Source organism: Glycine soja, chromosome 3, assembly GCF_004193775.1.
Source record: "Glycine soja cultivar W05 chromosome 3, ASM419377v2, whole genome shotgun sequence".
NCBI lineage: Eukaryota > Viridiplantae > Streptophyta > Magnoliopsida > Fabales > Fabaceae > Glycine > Glycine soja.
The window spans coordinates 10,401,879-10,423,380 of NC_041004.1; the positions used below are offsets into that span (position 1 = coordinate 10,401,879).

The window sequence follows — 21,502 nt, forward strand, 5'->3', positions numbered from 1 at the left end:
TATATATTAAATTAAGGTTTCATTAATTTTGGGTCTTGTATTTAGGGCTCCATAATGTAGGTAGGGTACCCTAGAAATATAGGATTTTTCAGCCCTTGTATTTTAGGGCACTTAGACTAGTTTTTGTATTAGGCGTAGTTTTGTAATTTCACATGAACTAAGTGAATATTTGATGTGTGTGGTTGGAAATAAATTTAATTGAATTGGTAGAATCCCAATCTAATTAAATTTTAGAGGGGGAGGTAAGGCATTTGCTTACTACACTCCATTGCCACATCATATAGTCACACTTTGTGCATGTCCTTCATGCTTTACATCCCTCATGACACCTAAGCACACTTAGTGGAGAATCTTGGAATTGATCTTGGATTAGTGGGCTGAACCATAACTAAAATTCACTAATCATAATTAGTGAAATTTTGGCTCCACAAATTCAATTTCAAATTCAAGTAAAATTTGAATTGAAATTCAAATTTCTCTCCAATTTTGTGTGACACTTAGGCTATAAATAGAGGTCATGTGTGTGCATTTTTGAAAACTTTGATAATTTGAATATTAACTTCAGATTTCAGAGCTCTTTTAGAGCACAAAATTTCGTGCTCTTGTCTCCCTCTCTCTTCATTCATCTCCTTCTTCCTCCAAGCTCTTATCCATTGATGCAATCCTATCCCGCAAGAGCATTGAGTACAAGACTCCAAGTATATTGGGCTAGAGATCCAAGGGAAGGCCCTAGGATTCTCATGAGCCTTAGGGTAGATTTCGAGCTCATGGGCTAAGTATGAGCCCGTTTATCTTTGTAAATATTAGAATAGGTTTTTCCTTCGTTTGGGCCTTGTATTTTTGCCATTCTAGTAGTATAGGGTTTTAGCCTTGTATTTCGGGGCATTTTGAGTAGTCTTTGTAGTAAGGACTTTTTTTTGTATTTTCATGTTTTTTTGTCATGGGGGTGAGATTAGCTATTATAGGGGGTGTGTAGCTAAGTTCTAGCTTCTCATCTCAAGGAGGTGAGCTTAGCTATTAGAGAGGTATGTGTAGCTAAGCTCTAGCTTCTTTAGGAATCTTCTTAAGGAAGCTTCTCAAGGAGGTGAGCTAAGTTATGAGAGGGGTGTGTGTAGCTAAGCTCTAGCTTCTCAAGGAAGTTTTCTCAAAGAAGCTTCTCAAGGAAGTTTTCTCAAGAAAGCTTCTCAAGGAAGCTACCTAGTCTATAAATAGAAGCATGTGTAACACTTGTTGTAACTTTGATGAATGAGAGTCTTATGAGACATACTTCAAAGTTCCACTTATCTCCCTCTTTTATTCCTTCAATTTCGTGCTCCCCCCTCTCTCTTTCTCTCCCTCTTTCTTTTCCTCCATTGAAGCATTCTTCCAAGCTTCTTATCCAAGGCTCATCTTGGTGGTGAAGCTCCTTCTTCCATGGCTTATTCCCTAGTGGATGGCGCCTCCTCTCACCTCTTCTCCTTTGTCTTCCGCTGCATCTCCATGGTGGAAAATCACCATTAAAGGAACTCATTGAAGCTCAAAGATCCAGCCTCCATAGAAGCCCCACAAGCAAGTTTCCATCAAGTGGTAATCAGAGCACAAGAGCTTCAAGTAGGTGCTCCTTAAACCTCCATTAATTTTTTTTTCTTTACCTTCTCTTCCATTGTTGTTTCTTCATTTTTCTCCATGTATCTACACACATGTCTTGTTCTAAATTTTGTTAACATGATTCTTTAGAGTTTCCACCTATTAAACTTGCTATAGAAACTAGATTTGATTTTCTATGGTTCAAATTTCTTGTTCTTGTTCTTGAACCATGAATTGTGTTGAGTTTAGGTTCCTTTGAGTTTTGTCTTGTTATTTTTTGTGGCTGAAACCTAAACCATAAAATTCTTACAAAAATATTAAAGTAGAAGAAAACCTTAAAAATCTAGAGTGACTTGTTCACCTATTGTAGTTTTGTCATAAAAGTCATGTCTAGTCATGAAACTTATCACATAAGATTTCTTATGTTGTGCTGAATTTTATTTTCGTGTTTCTTTGTCTAACTCATTTGTTCATGAGTGTATGAAATTCTTTTAGCCTATTATTTGATTTGAGTCAAATCTTTCATGTTAATTAGTCCTTAACATGTTCATGCAAAATTCTTAGAGAGTCTTTGATTGTGAACCTTTTCTTGAACTTTTAGGTTTCCTTATGATTGTGTCTATTGTGAATTTGAGTTTTGGTGATTGAATTGCTGGCTGAAATGTTGATCCTAAGTGAATATTGAACTCCTAAAACTGTGGTAAACAATCCTAGTGAGTTCAACATACATAGGAAGGTTGAAAGTAATCCCAAGGCAATCAATATACCATGCTTAAAGAAACAAATCGTTGGTGCTGGCAGCTTGGACATACAAACTTGTAAAAATTACTGAGAATTGGTTACTTCGAATTTTGGGATGAAATTTTTACTGAATTTTCTAGACATCTGGGAAAAAGTTATTAAAAAAAGAAACAAGTGATTTGGATAAAAGGAAAAAATACAAAAAATCACACAAGTTGGCAGGAAAAACAGTATCCAGAAAAAAAAAAGGTGAAATGAAAGTGTGCTTGTTGTTTTGGCTCAAAATTTATTCTATAATTGGAAATTTCAATTGAAAATTAGTCTGAAGACAAGTGCCAAAGCTAGAGGTTTGTTGAGTCTTTTTTTCAGTTTTTTTACTCTACTCTAGAGCCATTCTAAGTTTCTCTTTGAGTCCTAGCTTGCTTCTATGTCCTTTTCATTGCTTTAATTGTTGAATAATCCTTGAAAAATTGTCTTGTTAAAACTCCATTGGTTTAGCTTTCATTTCATTTTCTTTTGTCTTTGGTTATTGCTTGTCTCTTTGTTTCTTTGTTTGTGGGTTGCCGTATAGGGAATTGGAAGGAGGATTGGTGTCATCCCTTGAAGAATTTGAGTCCAGAAGCAAGGGGCCAACCACCTTAAGAGCTATTGGACTAAGAAGCACTCCAAATTGAGTGAATCACCAAAGAGAGAACAATCACCAAAATTGAGGACCGTTTTGTAATTTTGTAATTTGCAATTTACTTACCTTCATTGCTTTCAAGTTTTGTAACAAAAAATCCTTTCATTGGAAGTGTATTGGGAGCCTCCAATAGGTTACCAAACTTCCATTTGTGTGTAATAATTTTAGGCAATTTTTCCTTAGGATAGTGAGTGTTTTGTTGGGAACCTTGAATGTGGTCATCCAAACACTCTTAGGATTCGCCTAGTTTACATTTCTTGCTTACTTTCATAGCTTACTTCCTTTACCTTCCATTGTCAAACCGCCTAGATAGCTTTCCTTTTACCAATTAGTTTTTTTACCTTATCTTTCACACCTCTTTTAGTGTTTATTTGGCTAGTTTCAACCATAGTTTCTTTTACCTTTTGTTTTCAAACCTCCAACAAGAAAGAACCACAACTTAGGAACCAACATGAGTCATCATTCATCTAGTGTTAATGGCAAGGGTACTAGTCATAAAGACCCTTTATCTAGAATCTTAGATGAGTTGAGTTCCCTCAAGTTATGGAAAGAAAAACAAGAGAGAAAAGAAAAAGGAAAAAAAAGAGTGGAAGAAATAAGTCAAGATGAAAGAAAGAAAATAAGAGAGGAAGAAAGAAGAAAAGTAATGAAAGAAATGAAAAGAGAAAAATATGCCTCCTATAGTAGTCATAACTCTTGCAAAAGCCTAAGTGAAGAACTTCGTGACTATTACGAAGGAAGGCATAGGTCACATCTTAGACCTCACTTCCATAGAAGAGAAAAGGAAAGAAAGCCTCAAGAGGCTAACATTAAACTCTCATACTTCCATGGGAAGGACAATGTAGAGGCTAACTTAGATTGGGAAATAAGGGTAGAGCAACAACTTAAAAAGAAGTCTACCTCAAAATCTTATGGCTCTCACTCTTATCCAAAGAAAGACCAAGGTCAAGGCATCTTAGGGGTGACACCTTCTAAGCCCAAAGATGATAAGGGGAAGACAATAGAAAAGCAAGCCCCTAAGGCTAGTATGCAAGAGAAAACTAGCTCTATAAAGTGCTTTAAATGTCTTGGAAGAGGACACATTACTTCTCAATGCCCCACCACAAAAACCATGATTATGAGGGGCCAAGACATTTATAGTAGCCAAGATGAGGCTACTACTTCACCTTCCTCTAGTGAAAGTGAAAAAGCAAAAGGGGAAGAATCTAGTGAAGCAAACTACCCCTAAGAAGAAGGACAACCATTAGTGGTTAAAGAGAAGTGTAAGGAGGTAAGTGTCTCCTCCAAGAGTTTAGCTAAGAAGGAAACTCATTTTACAATAAAGACAAACATTAAAGAAACTTTCCCTCTTAGACAACCTCCACATTTTCTCTTTTGTAAAAAGGCACTTGCTAGCATTGCCACACCTCTTGGGCTTGAGTTTATTCCTCAAGTAAAGAAGTTGTTGGATGAGGGTTTGTTCGCAAGAGCTTAAATCCTTGTGCTTTGTTGGTGCCCAAAATAGGTATTATTAGGCACCAAGTCCCTAAAATAGGTGGTATGATGAATGTTTTGAATGGTGCAACCCTCTTTTGTAAAATCACTCGTACACCTAACATCTTCATGGTGTGTGTACATAGGGACCCATTAGGTAGGTTTCTTCTTATTTTTAGTTTCAATACAAACTTAGGTACTCATATGGGACACCTTAGGTTTGTCATACTTTTTGGTAGGAATAATCAATATGAAAATACAAAAAAAGGTATGTTTTATTGCGTTAATTTTCTTAATTTTTCAAATAGTGATCAAGGGGTTTCCATGAACCCTAAGAGAATAAAGGTCATTCCTGAGTGGCCCACTCCACCAAGTATAAGAAAAATTTGGGGCTTCCATGACTTAACAAACTTTTACAAAAGGTTTATCCCATATTTTTCTATACTTGTAGCACCACTCATTGAGTTGGTGAGAAACCATGTTCCTTCATGGGAAGATGCCCAGGAAATGGGTTTTCAGACCTTACCTTACTTCAACATACCAAACACCACTAATACGTATGTTTTTGTTCTTTTTACAGGTGTTGAGGGAAGGAGCCCAAAGTATGAAGAACCTCGGGATTTGAGGTCAAATCCTTTCCAACGTGGAGGGAATGATGCAATCCTATCCCGCAAGGGCATTGGGTAGAAGACTCCAAGTAGATTGGGCTAGAGATCCAAGGGAAGGTCCTAGGGTTCTCATGAGCCTTAAGGCAGATTTCGAGCCCATGGGCTAAGTATGAGCCCGCTTATCTTTGTAAATATTAGAATAGGTTTTTCCTTCGTTTGGGCCTTGTATTTTGGCCATTCTAGTAGTATAGGGTTTTAGCCTTGTATTTCGGGGCATTTTGAGTAGTCTTTGTAGTAAGGACTTTTTTTTGTATTTTCATGTTTTTTTGTCATGGGGGTGAGCTTAGCTATTATAGGGGGTGTGTAGCTAAGTTCTAGCTTCTCATCTCAAGGAGGTGCGCTTAGCTATTAGAGAGGTATGTGTAGCTAAGCTCTAGCTTCTTTAGGAATCTTCTTAAGGAAGCTTCTCAAGGAGGTGAGATTAGTTATGAGAGGGGTGTGTGTAGCTAAGCTCTAGCTTTTCAAGGAAGTTTTCTCAAAGAAGCTTCTCAAGGAAGTTTTCTCAAGAAAGCTTCTCAAGGAAGCTACCTAGTCTATAAATAGAAGCATGTGTAACACTTGTTGTAACTTTGATGAATGAAAGTCTTGTGAGACATACTTCAAAGTTCCACTTATCTCCCTCTTTTATTCCTTCAATTTCGTGCTCCCCCTCTCTCTTTCTCTCCCTCTTTCTTTTCCTCCATTGAAGCATCCTTCCAAGCTTCTTATCCAAGGTTCATCTTGGTGGTGAAGCTCTTTCTTCCATGGCTTATTCCCTAGTGGATGGCGCCTCCTCTCACCTCTTCTCCTTTGTCTTCCGCTACATCTCCATGGTGGAAAATCACCATTAAAGGACCTCATTGAAGCTCAAAGATCCAGCCTCCATAGAAGCCCCACAAGCAAGTTTCCATCATCCATGGCCTTCTATGGTGGTGAGCTTCTTCTAGACTCATCTTTTCCTTGAAGTGGCGTCTCCTCTCTCTCTTCCTTCTCCATTCCGCTTCCATTTATCTTCCAAGAAGCAAAGGAATCCATTGATGAAGAAGATCCTAGGCCTACAAGCTCCAATGGAGCTTACATCAATGTCCCTGTCAATCATCATTTCTTCCACAGCATCCACCTTTGAAGATCCTAATATGTATTCAGCGAAATTAAAAGGTTTGCGGCCAAAGGTTATTTCATAAGGGGTAGCCCCTGTTCCCACGTTCCGAGAGGTATTGTGTGACCATTCTACCCCCGATAACAATTTTCCCCATAGACTTGGCCGGCGATGGATAAAAGCTCTCAAGTATTGCTCAATTACGCGATTTAGGACCTCTGTCTGGCCATCCGTTTGAGGGTGGTATGACGAGCTCATTCGAAGAAGGGTACCACTTGCATGGAACAGGTCTTGCCAGAATTTTCTTATAAAAAGGGGGTAACGATCGGAGACTAAGCTCCGAGGGATGCCGTGGATTTTCACCATGATGTTGATGAACAATGAGGCAGTCATGTGTGCTGTATGGGTAGCTGGGAGCATACCAAGGTGTATCCCCTTGGAAAACTGGTCAACAACCACCAGGATTGTGGTGTTACCCTGATATGGAGGTAAGCCTGCAATAAAGTCCAAGGAGAGATCCTCCCAAGGACGACTTGGTACCGACAAGGGGCATAAAAGGCCAGCTGTCTTTCATGCTTCATACTTAGTGACTTGGAAATCGACGCATTTGGCCACAAATTGCTTGACGTCTTCCCTGACCCCTGGCCACTGAAAATTTTCTGAAATTCAAGCTAACGTCTTAGTCACCCCTATGTGCCCACCTGTGGGTGTTGTGTGATATTCAACGAGCAAAGTATTAATGAGTGGAATTCCCCTGGGTAACCATATTCGGCCTGAGTGTAACACCAAATTCTGTGAGAGATAAAATTGAGGATGATCCTGGGGTGTGTCGCAAGTAGCTTGTTGGAGTGCCACGTATTCAGAGTTTGCTTCTAATTATCTTCAAAGCTCCTCCATGAAAGTTAATGTGGGCACTGACAGAATCAGAGACATGGAGGAAGCTACCTCCGGTAGTCGTGACAGAGCGTCCGCGACCTGATTATGGTTGCCTGAGCGGTAGTGTATTTCATAATCGTAGCCCATCAATCTCGCTAGGTACATATGTTGCTCCGGCGTCTGAATTGTCTGAGTGAGCAGCTCCTTGAGGCTGCGATGATCAGTGAGGATAATAAAGTGGTGGCCTAGGAGATATTGCCTCCATTTCTTCACTGTGGTTATGGCGCATAATTCTCTGACATAGGTGGAAGACTTGAGGAGTTTCGGGCTGAATGGCTTGCTAAAGAAAGCAATGGGGTGTCCTTGTTGGGAAAGGACTGCCCCCATGCCCACCCCAGAGGCATCAGTTTCCACAGTGAAGGGCAACTCGAACTGCGGCAAAGCGAGGACTGGTGCTGAAGCAAGTTCCTGTTTGAGTTGTTCGAAAGCCAACTGGGCTTGGGTGGTCCACTTGAAAGGTTTGATTGTTGTGGCTGCTACCAATGGAGTTGCGATCGTAGCATACCCGCGAATGAACCTGCGATAAAACCCTACTAAGCCCAGGAAACTCCTTACTGCCCTGGTGGAGCGTGGTGTTGGCCATTGGTGAATGGCGACCACCTTCGAAGCAACTGGTTCCACACCGCGGGCGGAGACAAGGTGGCCCAAATACTCTACCTGAGGTTGGGCAAAGAAACACTTAGACAATTTTAGAGCAAATTGATTATCAAGCAGAATTTGAAAAACGAATTGTAAATGCAACAAATGGTCCGTGAAAGAGGTGCTATATATGAGTATATCGTCGAAGAAGACGATAATGAAATGGCGGAGATATGGTTTGAAAATCATATTCATGGTGGCCTGGAATGAGGAGGGAGCATTGAACAATTCGAACGACATCACACGGAACTCATAATGACCATGGTGTGTTCTGAAGGCATTTTTAGGAACGTCATCTTCATTCATACGAATTTGATGATATCCCTGGAGTAAATCCAGCTTCAAAAAGCATGTGGCGCCCCCCAATTCATCCAGCAACTCATCAATTGATGGAATGGGGAACCTGTCCTTCACGGTGACGGCATCCAATGCTCGATAGTCCACACAAAATCGCCACGTGCCATCAGGTTTGCGCACCAGTAAGACCGGCGAGGAGAAAGGGCTAGTACTAGGTTGAATGAGCCCTTGTTGCAACATGGAATCAACTTGAAGCTCAATTTCGTGCTTCTGATAATGGGGGTAGCGGTATGGTCGAACATTGACTGGTGGGGAGTGCGGGAGCAGGTGGATATGGTGATTTGTGGTTCTGGGTGGAGGCAGGGACTGTGGTTGGTGGAAGAGAAGCTCATACGAGGCAAGTAATTGTTGAATTTATGGGGGTGGTGTATGGGGAGCAGACACTGTGGGGGTATCAGAAGACAGAGTTATATGGAAGTAAGTGGCGGTGGGTTTATGGCGGTAAAGGCGGCGAAATTGGTGTTAGGTGAGTGGGCAGGTGTTTGATGTATGGTCCCCTTTAAGTTCAACGAATTGGTCTTGGTGGAAGAACTGCATGGATATGGTGTTGTAGTTAGTCAGCACCGGACCCAGCGTTTTGAGCCACTGCACCTCTAATATGACATTGGCGCCGGAGATTGGTAGGATGTAGAGATCAATCTTGAAGGTGTGGTTCTGAATGTAGACCAAGACATCTTCACAGACACTCGCGCACTCCAAGTATTGACCATTTCCTACCATAACGCGAAGGGGTGTCGAAATCCTCCGGCACGGTAAGCTCAGGGAGGTGACCACCTGAGGTTGGACGAAATTGTGGATGCTAGCACCGTTAACGAGGACGGTAACATAGTGGTTAGAGATCAAAGCCAACAAACGGAGGGCCTTTGGTGCCAAATGGCCCGAAAGTGAATTCAAGCTGATTTGGGCCTGGAGTGGGTTTGGGCTGTCGAGTGGGTCTGTGTTTAGGGCTGGGTCACCCGGGTCTATATTAGACCATGAAAGGTCTTCCTCTTCTGCAACCATGAGGAGAACCCTAGAGGCGCACCTATGCCCTCTGTGGTACTTCCCATCGCAAGTGAAGCATAGGCCACGCTCGCGGCGGGAGGAGATTTCGTCCGGGGAGAGGCGTCGCACCGGAGGTGGAGGCGGTCGAGGGGGTGACGGCAACAAGGGAGGTAGAGGTGTGGAACGCGAGGGGGCCGACAACAATTGAGGTGGGGAAGGCCGTGGAGTCGCCCGGGACGAGGAAATCTTCTCCTCCTAAAGACTGGCAAGGCCGGCAGCCTGAACCAGCGTGAGGGGTTGGTGAGCCTGCACCTCCCTCCGAATATCGGGCGCGAGACCAAAAATGAAGCATGCGAGGAGAAATGGAGGAGGCAAGCCAATGATCCGTTTCGCCAATAGGGTCGTGTGAGTTTGAATAACATACCAATAGGGTCGTTGTACTGCGACGGCACAAACCGCGTCTGTAAGGCCTGCAAAAAAGCGGGCCATAAGGTAAATTGTGCATTGCTTGTCATGTACTAAAACCAAGCCAACGCTCGTCCTTCCATGTAGAAGGAAGCAATGGTGAGGCGGTCCTTGTCCAGTGTATTGTGATACTCGAAGTACTGGTTGATCTTAAAGATCCAACCCAGTGGTTCAGTGCCATTGAAGCGGGGGACCTCTAATTTCATTTTGTGTGTGGATGTAGGGACAGGGGGGTGAGGCTGTGGTGATGGGTTTGGCGAAGCAGAGGAATGGGATGAAGGTGAGAGACGATGGAGGATCTCGTCGAGTTTCAGGGACGTGGAATGCATCGTGTCACCAAGGCGAGCAAGTACCTCAGTGAGCTGTGGAGAAGAGTCAGTCATGGAGGCAACGAGAGCACCAATTGTTATGTTTGCACTACCTGGTTTTCGAGGAACCAGGACCACCAGCAAGCAAAGGAAGAAGACAATGGGGAAGAAGATAAGGAAATTGGCTAATTCATTGCATACCCTGCTTGTTATTTACATTCTATATTTATAGGCTTCTTCATAACAGAAAATGATTCTAGAATATTAGGCCTAATAGATTTTATTCCTCTTGCCCCCTAGGATCAGATAAGATCAAGCAAGGAATTCCTAAAGGATTCTAGAAGCTGGCTCTCATCACATTGCCTTAAACGTAGTCATTGAGGTAAACGGGCTTTATAATTCTTCTTTTGGTCTTGGTTGCTACTTGCACCTCTCTCTCATCACTTATACCTCCTGCTTGTGTCCCTGTTTGTGCTTTTGCTAGCTCATTCGTATCATATGTAGTGCTCCTCAAGGCTGTTAATTCTTTGGTTCAAAGCACAACATATGGGGAAGGTAGAGCTCTAATATAACAAACAATATAAAAAAAGAAAAAAAAATTATTTTTTTGCTAGAAAAGAAAAAATGGTTTGACAATAAGTGGTAATTAAAAATGTATCCTGTAATATTATTTGAGTTCTCAAATTAATATTTTATTAATCAATTATCTAATTAAATAAAATTTTAAGTTTTTTTATCAACACTTAAAAAATGTATTTGTTTTTTGAGGAAAAAAAATTATTTTATAAACATTAAGCATAGTGAAACATTTATAAATTACCATTAAAAGTATTATATTAATTAAAATGGTTTAATTTTGAAATTTTCTTAAAATTAAAAGTTAAAAATTTTGGTATATTTATTTTCATATATTCTTGTATTTTCAATAATTTTCTTAAAAGTAATTTCAAACTTATCTCTTTATTTTGATCACATTTTCTATATCTATAAATTCTTTGTGGTTCGGGACAATAAAATTTATTTCATACAAATTGTATTTTATGAAAATACATATTTTTTTTCTAGCTGATGTACAACACATAATATTCACATCTTTTTTTTTCTTTTTAATTGAAAATTATTATATATTGTTAATGTATAGACATTAAATTATACAGTAATTGACTCTCTCTTTGTACAGAAAAGTAAATCAAAATAAGGTTTTTGTTAACATAGTTAAAAAAATTAGGATTTTATCTTTATATAGAAGAGTATTAATTGATTCTCACTAATAGAAATTGCACTTTCAACATCGGTTATTTAGGGCATTCTACATCGGTTCTAAAACCGATGTTGAAAGTGTCGATGTTGAATGTATCATTGTTAACATCGGTTTTGGAAAACCGATGTTAACATAAATACGATAACATCGGTTTTCTAAATACCCGATGTTAAAAACAATGAACTACAACAAAAAAAGTGTATGCATGATGAACGTTGACATCGGTTTTACTACAAAACCGATGTTAATATTGTATTTTGACATCGGTTTTCTAGAAAAAACGATGTTAATGTAATTTATTAACATCAGTTTCCTACCAAAATCGATGTTAACGTATTACATTAACATCAGTTTCATTTTAAAATTGATGTCAACGTTGATGATGCATACACTTATTTGGTGTAGTTCTCTGTATATAACATCGGTTTTTTACAAATAACCGATGTTAATATACAAACGATAACATCGGTTATTTACAAATAACCGATGTTAACATAAAATTGATAACATCGGTTTTGTATTATAACCGATGTTAACATACAATCGTTAACATCGGTTTTCTATTATAACCGATGTTATGGTCTATGTGGACATCGGTTTTGATAAATAATCGATGTTGTTAACTATATTAACATCGATTTTTGTTAATAACCGATGTTGTTTTCAAGTTTTTTTTATATAAACTTTTTGTTTTTACAATAAACCCAAAATTGTACCTGTAAAATGCAATTTCAGACCCAATTCACAGCAAATAAATATTTTATTCTGCTTTCAAGCAGTTTTAATGATAATAAACATCGAATAATTCATTTATCATAAAGAACAATCAACAAATGAATTCAATGTTCAAATTACATAGGAAATGTCAAAAATGTTAAACCAAAGTAAACTAAGCTAAAGTTAATGTCCGTAAATCCTAGGTCTAATCTCTAACTCAGAGATAATACTGTGTCCACTAGATTTGCAATGCCTTTAATCTCTCTGGCTCCAATGGTCTAGGATCGTTAAAATACTGCATGATGAAATAAATCATAATAAGTTAATAATGTAATACAAATTATAAAAAAAATCGAATTTGTTTGAAATAAACGTACCGCTTCCCAGTTATTCCTAAAAGTTCCTAAAATGATGGTGAACATCCAGTGCATGACATAGTAGCCGCACTCAGTACTTCATTTTTGTCTATTACACTAAATACATAATGAAATTTGGATATTAATTAAACAACTAGTGTACAGACACATAAGAAATATATATAAGTGGAAGTTTTATGTAAATGACGTACCATAACAACAATCCACCTAGCAGGAGCCTTTGATTTAGGCTGTGGAGCATCATCAAGACCTTTTAAAGCACTGTTCCATGCGAGTAACAATTAAAAACTGGTGTTGTACGTTGAGGTATTTCAATGCAAATGTATTGAAAAAACCACTAACCTGTTAATAATCCCCTTAAGGTAGTTGTCTGGCCTGTTATGCAACGAACAAAACCAGACAACTAGGTGTTCCTTGGGCAGGATGACCACCATCTGCCAGTGTCCGCTGCAGTGGAGACGAATATGGGTTAGTATATTAGTAAACATTAATTAAATTTAGTTATTTTGTGTGACTTACCCATTTAGGTAAGCTCCATGTTAGACATCGCGTTTTGAACTCTGCATCCAACTCTTTATGTAACTTTCAGACTCAAACTGCGATTGCCCAGACCTCTTAATGGACTGTGGCTTGAGGAATCCATAGATATCAGAATTTTCCGCTCGCATACTTGTATTAGTGAGATGCCTGTTTATGTTAAGTCAAAGTTAAATATTTATGAATTCAAAGCAATAACTTAGGTAATTAAAAGTAATATAAAATGACTTACAGAATCCACAACTGTAACACTGAAATGCTAAGACATTGACCACTGTGTGCGATTTCGGAGAGGTCTTCATGCTTTATGTAGAGCGGGAAATCTGGATTAAAGACCCCGAACATGGTGGCACCCTATGTAACCTGATAAGGCCTCAAGAAAAGCTCTGGGATGGTCAATGTCATCAGATAAAGCGGATCATCAACCTCCGAATCGGGCTTTGGAGGTGGTTTTGCCGGAGACACAACTACCTGTTCATGAAACAAAGTTAAATGGCCTAATTTGAGGCACGCTGAATGAATTAATTTAAAAAGAAGAAACATATAGTAAGAGTAAAATACCTGTTGTGATAAAGACTTGACCAAATGTGTCGGCCAAGCAAGGAAGGTGTGAAGTGCCTGCCCCACTAAGGAAACCTCATCAGTGGGTACAGGAACTGGAGCATCTGCATCTGTAACCTCCTCCACACTCACCTTTACTTGGCCAGGCAACAAAGGAGTGTTATGAACAACCGTGGATCCCTCATGAACTCTTCCCATGGCAACCAGGCGGGCAGGATGATCGAGGCCGTACCCGAATCAAATAAACATGAAAATGCAGTAACTAGGAAGTGATCCTAGGTCGTTTACCAACGAGCAGTGACAAACCAAATGTTCATAATATACTTGCAGTAACAGTAACGATTGGGGGGGGGTTTGGTTGTTTCGTAATTAAAGAGCATAACAAGTAAACTGGAATACGAAACTACTAATATTAAAAACGGGTTGTTTCCTCTGATTCAGAAGCCATTCTCTTATCCTGGGTTATGGAGAATTCGTCCCTAACAATCAACCACTTAATCCAACCCTATTTCAATTTACTAAGCGAAAATCAACTTAGGGTTTTCAATACGAGATTAGGCACCACATACACCAATTAGCCCTTCGTCCATTAAGCATGAACGCAAGTTAGGCTCAGAGGCAATTAATCGAACACGAAGCGTGCACTGATTAATATTCACGAAATTGGGATAACTGGTGAAGGGAAAACTGCCACGAAACCACATTACAAGCGAAACCTCAAAGAGAGTTGGGCTTCGTCCTCAAAAGGAAACAACACCAGAATGCCTCGTAAATGAAACATGAAGCAGAAATGTAAATGAACAGAAACGTAAATGAGACAGAAACGTTAATGAAAGTAGAAGAAGAAGCAAGAATGAACTCGTAATTAGAAGCAGAAAACGGAAATTTGCATTAAGAACGAAAACCGTAACAAGGGAACAGAAAAATGTGAAAACCTAAAACCAAAGCTCTGAATAATGAAAATAGCATAACAGAATGCCTTGCACGAATCCCAAGGCTGCTATTTAAAAAGAGTCACTCAAAGTCACTGGGCCCTATTACAATACTCTGGCCCAAAACGAAATAAACACTAAACAACATAGAATAAAATTGCGAAATTTCCTAATTAGAAATTAACTAAGGTAAGTGCTGCTTAATTTGCCCTCTTCAAGTCCATAACCAAAATCCGGATTAAGCCCAATGTTTCATTAATTCCTGAAATTAGATTAAAAACATCAAATTAGCTAAATGAGCCCAAATAATAAAACTGCCTGATTAATTGACAATTAAGACCAATCAGTAATTAAAATGGTGCAAAAAGGGTTTAGAAAATAGAAGAAAATGATGGCACATCAAAACCCCCCATACTTAGCCTTTTGCACTCCTGGGCAAAATGAAACAAAGAACAAGATCCAAGGATATCAAAGAGAGACAGACAAAAACATTCACATATTTCTCAATGAACATCAAGGAATGAAAGGAATGAGTAACATCTAACATAAGGATATCCAAAAAGTCAAGACATTCATGAAAATCATCCAAGCAACCCAATCATGGCAAAATAGTTAATCAGCTCAAGAATGAAAAGTGATAAAGCCTCACAAGATATACACTCTATCTCTCAAGTGTCTAGGCTACTATTTACCCTCAAAGCACCCATGAAAGCAAACACCACATAAACTTGGCAAGATTCTAAAATTCACAATCAACCCACAAACACAAGCACATGAGGATCAAAAGGTCTTTTAAGGTTGTAATGGGGCCAAGGACAAGGTATGGAGAAATATGGAATAAGTGGCTAAATCCCAAAGGAATAGAGGAGCAATGGGGAATAAGTGCATATTAAAAAAAAATAAGAAAATAAAAAGAAGTAAAGATAAAAATTAAACATAAAGAGTAGAATCAAGAGTTTCATCATTCTTGTGCCATTTAAGATCTTATTTACTCAACTTTATTGCTTTTCTTTTTCTTCTTCTTTTTTTTCGAATTTTTTTTTTTACTCTATAGCCTTTGAGAAACAACATTTCATTCAGCATGTCCAACATTTAACCAATATACAATGTACATCAAGTATGTCCCAAAATACATCACGAAGCATAGCCAACAAAACAAGTTATCCAATGAAACAAAAAACCCCCCACACTTATTCCCAAAACAATTCCAAAGCTCCAAAATTCCTTAAAGATATGGTGATATCATGGTTTTTCATTTAAGGCTTGTAGTGAGCTTCAAAACAAGGAAAGGGAAACAAGGCTCAAAAGGGCTATCAAAGGAGTTAATTCAAGGTAAGTCCATTTGGCTAGAAGCTTATAAGAACAAAATTGCCTCAATCATTTCCAAATATGCATGTGAATTAGGAAGCATCAACAAGAATCAAGCCAAGGCTATTGTGCAAGCAATCAATGGGGCAAAACACACCAAATGATTATGATGATGGATGGCTCAAATTCTCACAAAGGTAAACTCATCACTTTCAAATTGAGCTTTCAAAACTATCATGACATGTAGAGGAGAATCAAGGATTTCAAGTCACAAAATGTCAAGAACTTTTATTTTCAAAACAATTACCCATTTCTTGAACATATCCTATAATTCAAAGAAAAACATGCAAAGTCGTGCATGCACACAAAATTGACCCAAAATATTAAACTAAAAATCCGACGAAACTAACAACATTAACAATTTAACACAACTAACAAATTAACAAAACCAACAAAACTAGCAAAACCAAAGAACACTCCCCCCCATACTTAAACAACACATTGTCCTCAATGTAGCACAATTAAAAGATTAAAAACAATTAAATCATCAAAGAGAATCGGACAAGTGTAATAAAAGCAAAGAAGGAGGTAGGAAAAGAAAAACTCCCTAAGTCATGGTGGAGGAAGAGTAGGGTGGAGTAAGGAAGTCTCTTCCACCACTACGTCCACTAAAGAAGGGTTCATGAGGAATGGCTTAAGTTGATGTCCGTTGACCTTGAAGCTCTTGTTTGTGGAGTCGCTTTTGATCTCAACTGTACCATAAGGAAAAACATTAGTAACAACAAAAGGACCAATCCATTTAGACCTCAACTTACCACTCATGAGTCCAAGCCTAGAATTATACAATAACACTTTTTGCCCAACCATGAAGTCCTTTTTAACTATCATGCTATCATGGAACTTCTTGGTCTTTTCTTTGTAGAACTTGGCATTCTCGTAGGCTTCTAGGCGGATTTCATCTAACTCACTCAGTTGCAACTTTCTTTCCTCACCAGCTTGATCCATAGAGAAGTTGCAAGTCTTCACTACCCAGTAAGCTTTGTGCTCAATTTCCACTGGAAGATGACATGCCTTTCCAAAGACAACCCGATAAGGAGACATTCCTATGGGTGCTTTGTAGGCAGTCCGATGTGCCCAGAGAGCATCATCAAGCCTGGTACTCCAATCTTTCCTGCTTGGCTGCACAATCTTCTCTAAAATTCGTTTGATTTCCCGGTTAGAAATTTCTGCCTGTCCATTGGTCTGGGGGTGGTATGGTGTGGATACCCTGTGTACCACCCCGTACTTTTTAAGCAGGGCATGCATTGTCCTATTGCAAAAATGGGTTCCTTGATCACTAACAATTGCTTTAGGTACTCCAAACCTGCAAAACAGATTAGACCTGACAAAGTCTGCAACAACTTTAGCATCATTAGTTCTAGTGGGCTTGGCTTCCACCCATTTTGAAACATAGTCAACTACAAGGAGAATGTAAACATAACCAAAAGAGACAGGAAAAGGGCCCATGAAATCTATACCCCAAACATCAAACACCTCACAGAATAGCATAGGTTGCTGAGGCATTTGTTGTCGCCATGTAAGTGTATTTCCTGCTCTCTGACACTGCTCACAAGTGCTGCAGATCTTCTACGCATCTTTAAAGATGGTGGGCCAATAAAAACCACAATCAAGCACTTTGCGAGCTATCCTTTGAACACCTAGATGACCTCCCGGTGCGGAAGAATGACAGAACTGCAGGACTGAGTCAGTCTCATGAACTGGAATGCATTGTCTAATTACCTGATCACTGCACAATTTCCACAAGTAGGGGTCATCCCGAATAAAATGCTTAGCATCACTTTTAATTTTATCTTTTTGGGCCTTAGATGCTAAGGGAGGAAAAACAGAGGCAACTAAATAATTGACAATGTTAGCAAACCAGGGAGTAGAAAGAGAGTCAGAAATACTATACAGTATATACAAATGATCATCCGGGAAATCATCCCGAATAGGTGAATCTGCATCAGATACACGTTCGATCCGACTCAAATGATCAACAACTAGATTTTGTGCTCCGCTCCTATCACGGATCTCCAAGTCAAACTCTTGGAGCCAGAGCATCCATCGGATCAACCTAGGCTTAGAATCAGCCTTCTTCAACAAGTACTTTAGAGCTGCATGGTCAGTATAAACAATAATGCGAGTACCAAGCAAATAAGATCAAAATTTTTTAAGAGCAAAAACTATGGCTAGAAGCTCTTTCTCAGTAGTAGTATAATTCGCTTGGGCAGCATCTAAAGTCCTAGAAGCATAATATATCACCTTGGGCAATTTATCAATTTTCTGAGCAAGGACAGCCCCCAATGCATAATTTGATGCATCACACATAAGCTCAAAAGGGGCTGTCCAATCAGGGTGCCTGGATGATGGGGGTGGTAGTCAACGCTCTTTTGAGGCAATCAAAAGCCTCTTTGCATCTGTCATTAAAGTCAAACTCCACCTCCTTTTGCAACAAGTTGGACAGTGGAAGGGCTACTTTGCTAAAATCCCTTATAAAGCGCCTGTAGAATCCTGCATGACCAAGAAAAGATCGCACCTCTCGCACACAAGAGGGGTAAGGCAATTGTGAAATAACAGAAATTTTTGCAGGATCTACTTCAATACCCTTATTGGAAATAATGTGGCCTAAAACTATACCTTGCTCAACCATAAAATGACATTTTTCAAAATTTAGAACAAGGTTCGTTTCAATGCATCTATTCAAAACTTTTTCCAAACTATTCAAACAACCATCAAAAGAGGATCCATATACAGTGAAATCATCCATAAACACCTCTATGCAATTTTCTAAAAAATCACTGAAAATACTAATAATGCACCGCTGGAAGGTACCAGGGGCATTGCACAGGCCGAAAGGCATCCTCCTATAAGCAAAAGTGCCGAAGGGGCAGGTGAATGCGGTCTTTTCCTGATCCTCAGGAGCAATAGTAATTTGCATATAACTAGAAAAACCATCAAGGAAACAGTAGTGGGATTTACCTGCCAGGCGTTCAAGCATCTGGTCAATGAATGGCAGTGGAAAATGGTCCTTTTTGGTAACCTGGTTCAGCCTCCTATAGTCAATGCAGACTCTCCAACTGTTCTGCACCCGAGTAGGAATCAGCTCCTCCTTCTCATTTCTGATCACTGTGAGTCCAGTCTTCTTCAGGACTACCTGGACAGGACTCACCCATTGGCTGTCGGAGATAGGATAAATGATTCCAGCTTGCAAAAGCTTGGTTATCTCCTTCTTCACTACATCAAGAATCACCGGGTTGAGTCTTCTCTGTGGCTGTCTTACTGGTTTAGCTCCATCCTCTAAATTTATTCGATGCATACATGTGGATGGGCTAATACCAGGAATGTCCGCCAGGGTCCAGCCTATAGCCTTCTTATGCTTCTTGAGAACTGACAACAACTTCTCCTCTTGCTCATCAACAAGGGAGGCAGATATAATCACTGGAAAACTCTTGCTATCATCCAAGTAAGCGTATTATAAATTTGATGGCAGAGGCTTCAATTCTGGTGTGGTCGGTTGGACAGTGGTAGAAGGAGATGGTTTCTCAGCCTTTACCTCATAAAGAAAGTCAGAGGTATGTGTACTTCCTGAAACATGGTTAGTCCTATATGACTCTATAAAATCAATCTCGAGAGGTAAAACACCACCACCAGACATGCAATCAATATCACTCTCAGATTCACTCTCAGCATCAAATTCAGACATATGATCAAGTACAATTTTAGACTCAATGCATGAAGAGTGAGAGGCATGCAAATTAGAATAAAGATCAGTCATGTATTTATCAACAACATGGTCAATTATTTCAGCACGAAATACAGAAAGATCTTCAGATGGGTATTTCATAGCATCCAGAATATTAAAATGAACAGTTATGTCACCAAATTCCATAGACAGTGTGCCTGCATAAACATCTATCTTAGTTCTAGCAGTTTTCATAAAGGGTCTGCCTAGAATGATGGGAACTGATCCTTGATAAAATCCATCTTCCATATTCAAGATATAAAAATCAATAGGGAAAATCAGTTCACCAACTCTAACTAAGACATCTTCTATGAAACCAATAGGATAGGCAACACTTCTATTAGCTAAATGAATTACCACATCAGTTGACTGCAAGGGACCTAGAGATAGAGAATTAAAAATCGACAGAGGCATAACACTAACAGAGGCTCCTAAATCTAGCATGGCATTGTCAAACTTATTATTCCCTATAATACAAGGTATGCTGAATGTACCTGGATCTTTGCATTTTTCAGGAATTTGAGGAACAAATTGACCAATCAATGCGGAGACATTTCTGCCCATGCTAATTCGTTCACTTCCTTTAAGCTTCCGCTTATTAGTGCACAACTCCTTCAAGAATTTGGCATATCTTGGAATTTGCTTTATTGCATCCAACAAAGGTATGTTTACCTCTACTTTTCTATACGTTTCCAAGATCTCTTTCTCTGCCTCTTCCATTTTTTTGTTGGAAACTGCTCTTGGAGGGAATGGAAGAGGGGGAATATGCTGCTTCTGCAAATCAAAATTACCGGTGAAAGAAGATTCACCTGCACAGAAATTGTTAGGTAAATTTTTGTCATCACCTTTTTCTGGAGTAGAGTGAAGTTTGGTAGGTTCATTTGCAGATGAGGAAGGTGCTACGGGTTGAGGTCCTTGACATTGCTTTCCCGACCTCAATGAAATGGCACTGACATTTTTGGGATTTTGGACAGCTTGAGAAGGCAGCTTGTCAGAATTCTGGGACTGTTGTTGATTCAATTCGGTAGCCAATTGTCCCATCTGATTGGTTAAGCTCTGAATGGAGGCTCTGGTCTCTTGCTGAAACTGCATGTTCTGCATAGTCATTTGCCTCACAAGTTCTTCGAGGGAAGGTTGTGGAGGGGCCTCAACTGTTGGTTGTTTCTGGGGTTGTTGATGTTGTTGGATTGGTGGAGGAATGTATGGTCTGCTTGGGCCAGCATCATTTTGGAAGGAAGGAGCAGGCTGCTATTGTTGTTGCTGAGGGCTGGACCATCTGAGGTTGGGGTGATTCCTCCATCCAGGGTTGTATCTGTTGCTGGAGAGGTCATAATTGTTCTGCTGTGGTTGATTTTGCTGCTGAGGTTGAGGAGGTCTATGGTAAATATTTGCAGCATAAGCTTCAGGCTGCTCAATTGCTCCAGGTTGCTGCATGGAAGGGCAAAGGTCTGTATGGTGGTCAGCAAAGGAGCACAAACCACAAACCCTTGCGACAGGTACAGATTTCTGATTCAAGGCCAGCTGGGTTACCAAGTTGACCAACGCATCCAGTTTTCCTTCAAGCTTCTTAGTTTCAGATGATGCAGATGGGTTTGTAGCTACCTCATGCACTCCTCTAATGACTATGGCATCATTTCTGGCGCTAAACTGCTGGGAGTTGGAGGCCATCTTCTCAATTAAATTTCTGGCTTCAGCAGGAGCCATGTCTCCAAGGGCTCCACCACTGGCAGCATCTATCATACTTCTCTCCATATTACTGAGTCCTTCATAAAAATATTGGAGAAGAAGCTGTTCTGAAATCTGATGGTGGGGGCAACTGGCACATAGTTTCTTAAATCTCTCCCAGTACTCATACAGGCTCTCTCCACTGAGTTGTCTAATACCTGAGATATCCTTCCTGATGGCTGTGGTCCTGGAAGCAGGGAAAATTTTTTCTAAGAATACTCTCTTAAGGTCATCCCAGCTCGTGATGGACCTTGGAGCAAGGTAATACAGCCAGTCCTTTGCCACTCCCTCTAATGAATGAGGAAAAGCCTTCAGAAATATGTGATCCTCTTGGACATCTGGGGGTTTCATGGTGGAGCAGACAATGTGAAATTCTTTCAAATGTTTGTGCGGGTCTTCACCTGCA

General features: G+C 39.7%; 1 non-coding gene across 1 annotated transcript; it reads left to right on the forward strand.

Annotated features, from left to right (window-relative positions):
- The first annotated feature begins 21,169 nt into the window (after window positions 1-21,169).
- Window positions 21,170-21,276, forward strand: LOC114407995. Its single transcript, XR_003665797.1, has one exon. It is a non-coding gene; the product is annotated as a small nucleolar RNA R71 (small nucleolar RNA).
- Window positions 21,277-21,502: the final 226 nt, after the last annotated feature.